General features: G+C 45.4%; 1 protein-coding gene across 2 annotated transcripts in view; it reads right to left on the bottom strand.

Moving 5' to 3' along the window:
• UXT (ubiquitously expressed prefoldin like chaperone) overlaps nt 1-6,503 on the bottom strand; it is a 50,100-nt gene that overhangs the window by 43,109 nt on the left and 488 nt on the right. The window lies entirely within an intron of this gene.

Here is a 6,503-nt window from a genome sequence, read left to right on the forward strand (position 1 = left end):
CAGCATTTCCTGAGAAGATCGGAACATCCCGTTACCGACCCCAACCGCCATGAGGCAACCTACCTATCTAAAATACAGGTGCCCCAGGCCAAATCCTGTATTAGATCAAAATAACAAACTCCCTATCTATCCAGGTGTCCAGCCCGCATGGGAAACAACAAAAAACTGAAGTCAGGGGGAGGGAGGAGTTCCTTTATGGGCTCAGAGGTCATTTACATTTTTAATTTATTTCAGGTGTTTCCAGTTTCGCCGGAGACATACAATGTCTCAACAGCAGCCGTCCTGGAGGACGATGGGAGAAAGTCGCTATAGGCAGATTGCTCTACTACTGGTTGGATGGTAGATATTGGATAGTCGCTATAGGCAGATTGCTCTACTACTGGTTGGATGGCAGATATTGGATAGTCGCTATAGGCAGATTGCTCTACTACTGGTTGGATGGCAGATATTGGATAGTCGCTATAGGCAGATTGCTCTACTACTAGTTGGATGGTAGATATTGGATAGTCGCTATAGGCAGATTGCTCTACTACTAGTTGGATGGTAGATATTGGATAGTCGCTATAGGCAGATTGCTCTACTACTGGTTGGATGGCAGATATTGGATAGTCGCTATAGGCAGATTGCTCTACTACTGGTTGGATGGCAGATATTGGATAGGCGCTATAGGCAGATTGCTCTACTACTGGTTGGATGGCAGATATTGGATAGGCGCTATAGGCAGATTGCTCTACTACTAGTTGGATGGTAGATATTGGATAGGCGCTATAGGCAGATTGCTCTACTACTGGTTGGATGGTAGATATTGGATAGTCGCTATAGGCAGATTGCTCTACTACTGGTTGGATGGCAGATATTGGATAGTCGCTATAGGCAGATTGCTCCACTACTGGTTGGATGGCAGATATTGGATAGGCGCTATAGGCAGATTGCTCTACTACTGGTTGGATGGCAGATATTGGATAGGCGCTATAGGCAGATTGCTCTACTACTGGTTGGATGGTAGATATTGGATAGTCGCTATAGGCAGATTGCTCTACTACTGGTTGGATGGTAGATATTGGATAGGCGCTATAGGCAGATTGCTCTACTACTGGTTGGATGGCAGATATTGGATAGGCGCTATAGGCAGATTGCTCTACTACTGGTTGGATGGCAGATATTGGATAGGCGCTATAGGCAGATTGCTCTACTACTGGTTGGATGGCAGATATTGGATAGGCGCTATAGGCAGATTGCTCTACTACTAGTTGGATGGTAGATATTGGATAGTCGCTATAGGCAGATTGCTCTACTACTGGTTGGATGGCAGATATTGGATAGGCGCTATAGGCAGATTGCTCTACTACTAGTTGGATGGTAGATATTGGATAGGCGCTATAGGCAGATTGCTCTACTACTGGTTGGATGGCAGATATTGGATAGGCGCTATAGGCAGATTGCTCTACTACTAGTTGGATGGTAGATATTGGATAGTCGCTATAGGCAGATTGCTCTACTACTGGTTGGATGGCAGATATTGGATAGGCGCTATAGGCAGATTGCTCTACTACTGGTTGGATGGCAGATATTGGATAGTCGCTATAGGCAGATTGCTCTACTACTAGTTGGATGGTAGATATTGGATAGTCGCTATAGGCAGATTGCTCTACTACTGGTTGGATGGCAGATATTGGATAGTCGCTATAGGCAGATTGCTCTACTACTGGTTGGATGGCAGATATTGGATAGGCGCTATAGGCAGATTGCTCTACTACTGGTTGGATGGCAGATATTGGATAGTCGCTATAGGCAGATTGCTCTACTACTAGTTGGATGGCAGATATTGGATAGTCGCTATAGGCAGATTGCTCTACTACTGGTTGGATGGCAGATATTGGATAGGCGCTATAGGCAGATTGCTCTACTACTGGTTGGATGGTAGATATTGGATAGTCGCTATAGGCAGATTGCTCTACTACTAGTTGGATGGTAGATATTGGATAGTCGCTATAGGCAGATTGCTCTACTACTAGTTGGATGGCAGATATTGGATAGTCGCTATAGGCAGATTGCTCTACTAAAAGACAAACACTTATATAGCGCTTTTCTCCTGGCGGACCCAAAGCGCCAGAGCTGCAGCCACTGGGACGCGCTCTATAGGCAGTAGCTGTGTTAGGGAGACTTTCCCAAGGTCTCCTGCTGAATAGGTGCCGGCTTACTGAACAGGCAGAGCCGAGATTCGAACACAGGTCTCCTGTGTCAGAGGCAGAGCCCTTAACCATTACACTATCCAGCCACCCTACTACTGGTTGGATGGTAGATATTGGATAGTCGCTATACGCAGATTGCTCTACTACTGGTTGGATGGTAACTATTGGATAGTCGCTATAGGTGGATTGATCCACTACCGGTTGTATGGCAGATATTGGATAGTCGCTATAGGCAGATTGCTCTACTACTGGTTGGATGGTAGATATTGGATAGTCGCTATAGGCAGATTGCTCTACTACTGGTTGGATGGCAGATATTGGATAGTCGCTATAGGCAGATTGCTCTACTACCAGTTGGATGGCAGATATTGGATAGTCGCTATAGGCAGAATGCTCTACTACTGGTTGGATGGCAGATATTGGATAGTCGCTATAGGCAGATTGTTCTACTACTGGTTGGATGGCAGATATTGGATAGTCGCTATAGGCAGATTGTTCTACTACTGGTTGGATGGCAGATATTGGATAGTCGCTATAGGCAGATTGCTCTACTACTGGTTGGATGGTAGATATTGGATAGTCGCTATAGGCAGATTGCTCTACTACTGGTTGGATGGCAGATATTGGATAGTCGCTATACGCAGATTGCTCTACTTACTGGTTGGATGGCAGATATTGGATAGTCGCTATAGGCAGATTGTTCTACTACTGGTTGGATGGCAGATATTGGATAGTCGCTATAGGCAGATTGCTCTACTACTGGTTGGATGGTAACTATTGGATAGTCGCTATAGGCAGATTGCTCTACTACTGGTTGGATGGCAGATATTGGATAGGCGCTATAGGCAGATTGCTCTACTACTGGTTGGATGGCAGATATTGGATAGTCGCTATAGGCAGATTGCTCTACTACTGGTTGGATGGCAGATATTGGATAGTTGCTATAGGCAGATTGCTCTACTACTGGTTGGATGGTAGATATTGGATAGGCGCTATAGGCAGAATGCTCTACTACTGGTTGGATGGCAGATATTGGATAGTCGCTATAGGCAGATTGCTCTACTACTGGTTGGATGGCAGATATTGGATAGTCGCTATAGGCAGAATGCTCTACTACTGGTTGGATGGCAGATATTGGATAGTCGCTATAGGCAGATTGCTCTACTACTGGTTGGATGGCAGATATTGGATAGTTGCTATAGGCAGATTGCTCTACTACTGGTTGGATGGCAGATATTGGATAGTCGCTATAGGCAGATTGCTCTACTACTGGTTGGATGGCAGATATTGGATAGTCGCTATAGGCAGATTGCTCTACTACTGGTTGGATGGCAGATATTGGATAGTCGCTATACGCAGATTGCTCTACAACTGGCTGGATGGCAGATATTGGATAGTCGCTATAGGCAGATTGTTCTACTACTGGTTGGATGGCAGATATTGGATAGTCGCTATAGGCAGATTGCTCTACTACTGGTTGGATGGTAGATATTGGATAGTCGCTATAGGTGGATTGATCCACTACCGGTTGTATGGCAGATATTGGATAGTCGCTATAGGCAGATTGTTCTACTACTGGTTGGATGGCAGATATTGGATAGTCGCTATAGGCAGATTGCTCTACTACTGGTTGGATGGCAGATATTGGATAGTTGCTGTAGGCAGATTGCTCTACTACTGGTTGGATGGCAGATATTGGATAGTCGCTATACGCAGATTGCTCTACTACTGGTTGGATGGCAGATATTGGATAGTCGCTATAGGCAGATTGCTCCACTACTGGTTGGATGGTAACTATTGGATAGTCGCTATACGCAGATTGCTCTACTACTGGTTGGATGGCAGATATTGGATAGTCGCTATAGGCAGATTGCTCTACTACTGGTTGGATGGCAGATATTGGATAGGCGCTATAGGCAGATTGCTCTACTACTGGTTGGATGGCAGATATTGGATAGTCGCTATACGCAGATTGCTCTACTACTGGTTGGATGGCAGATATTGGATAGTCGCTATAGGCAGATTGCTCCACTACTGGTTGGATGGCAGATATTGGATAGTCGCTATAGGCAGATTGCTCTACTACTGGTTGGATGGCAGATATTGGATAGTTGCTGTAGGCAGATTGCTCTACTACTGGTTGGATGGCAGATATTGGATAGTCGCTATACGCAGATTGCTCTACTACTGGTTGGATGGCAGATATTGGATAGTCGCTATAGGCAGATTGTTCTACTACTGGTTGGATGGCAGATATTGGATAGTCGCTATAGGCAGATTGCTCCACTACCAGTTGGATGGCAGATATTGGATAGTTGCTGTAGGCAGATTGCTCTACTACTGGTTGGATGGCAGATATTGGATAGTCGCTATAGGCAGATTGCTCTACTACTGGTTGGATGGCAGATATTGGATAGTTGCTGTAGGCAGATTGCTCTACTACTGGTTGGATGGCAGATATTGGATAGTCGCTATACGCAGATTGCTCTACTACTGGTTGGATGGCAGATATTGGATAGTCGCTATAGGCAGATTGCTCTACTACCAGTTGGATGGCAGATATTGGATAGTCGCTATAGGCAGATTGCTCTACTACTGGTTGGATGTCAGATATTGGATAGTCGCTATAGGCAGATTGCTCTACTACTGGTTGGATGGCAGATATTGGATAGGCGCTATAGGCAGAATGCTCTACTACTGGTTGGATGGCAGATATTGGATAGTCGCTATAGGCAGATTGCTCTACTACTGGTTGGATGGCAGATATTGGATAGTTGCTGTAGGCAGATTGCTCTACTACTGGTTGGATGGCAGATATTGGATAGTTGCTATACGCAGATTGCTCTACTACTGGTTGGATGGCAGATATTGGATAGTCGCTATAGGCAGATTGCTCCACTACTGGTTGGATGGCAGATATTGGATAGTCGCTATACGCAGATTGCTCCACTACTGGTTGGATGGCAGATATTGGATAGTCGCTATAGGCAGATTGCTCTACTACTGGTTGAATGGCAGATATTGGATAGTCGCTATAGGCAGATTGTTCTACTACTGGTTGTATGGTAGATATTGGATAGTCGCTATAGGCAGATTGCTCTACTACTAGTTGGATGGTAGATATTGGATAGTCGCTATAGGCAGATTGCTCTACTACTGGTTGGATGGTAACTATTGGATAGTCGCTATAGGCAGATTGCTCTACTACTGGTTGGATGGCAGATATTGGATAGTCGCTATAGGCAGATTGCTCCACTACTAGTTGGATGGCAGATATTGGATAGTCGCTATAGGCAGATTGCTCTACTACTGGTTGGATGGCAGATATTGGATAGTCGCTATAGGCAGATTGCTCTACTACTGGTTGGATGGCAGATATTGGATAGTCGCTATAGGCAGATTGCTCTACTACTAGTTGGATGGTAGATATTGGATAGTCGCTATAGGCAGATTGCTCCACTACTAGTTGGATGGCAGATATTGGATAGTCGCTATAGGCAGATTGCTCTACTACTGGTTGGATGGCAGATATTGGATAGTCGCTATAGGCAGATTGCTCTACTACTGGTTGGATGGCAGATATTGGATAGTTGCTATAGGCAGATTGCTCTACTACCGGCTACATGGCAGATATTGGATAGTCGCTATAGGCAGATTGCTCTACTACTGGTTGGATGGCAGATATTGGATAGTCGCTATAGGCAGATTGCTCTACTACTGGTTGGATGGCAGATATTGGATAGTCGCTATAGGCAGATTGCTCTACTACTGGTTGGATGGCAGATATTGGATAGGCGCTATAGGCAGATTGCTCTACTACTGGTTGGATGGCAGATATTGGATAGTCGCTATAGGCAGATTGCTCTACTACTAGTTGGATGGTAGATATTGGATAGTCGCTATAGGCAGATTGCTCTACTACTAGTTGGATGGCAGATATTGGATAGTCGCTATAGGCAGATTGCTCTACTAAAAGACAAACACTTATATAGCGCTTTTCTCCTGGCGGACCCAAAGCGCCAGAGCTGCAGCCACTGGGACGCGCTCTATAGGCTGTAGCAGTGTTAGGGAGACTTTCCCAAGGTCTCCTGCTGAATAGGTGCCGGCTTACTGAACAGGCAGAGCCGAGATTCGAACACAGGTCTCCTGTGTCAGAGGCAGAGCCCTTAACCATTACACTATCCAGCCACCCTACTACTGGTTGGATGGCAGATATTGGATAGTCGCTATAGGCAGATTGCTCTACTACTGGTTGGATGGCAGATATTGGATAGTCGCTATAGGCAGATTGCTCTACTACTGGTTGGATGG

Source organism: Hyperolius riggenbachi, chromosome 8 (genome assembly GCF_040937935.1).
Source record: "Hyperolius riggenbachi isolate aHypRig1 chromosome 8, aHypRig1.pri, whole genome shotgun sequence".
NCBI classification, from domain to species: Eukaryota; Metazoa; Chordata; class Amphibia; order Anura; family Hyperoliidae; genus Hyperolius; species Hyperolius riggenbachi.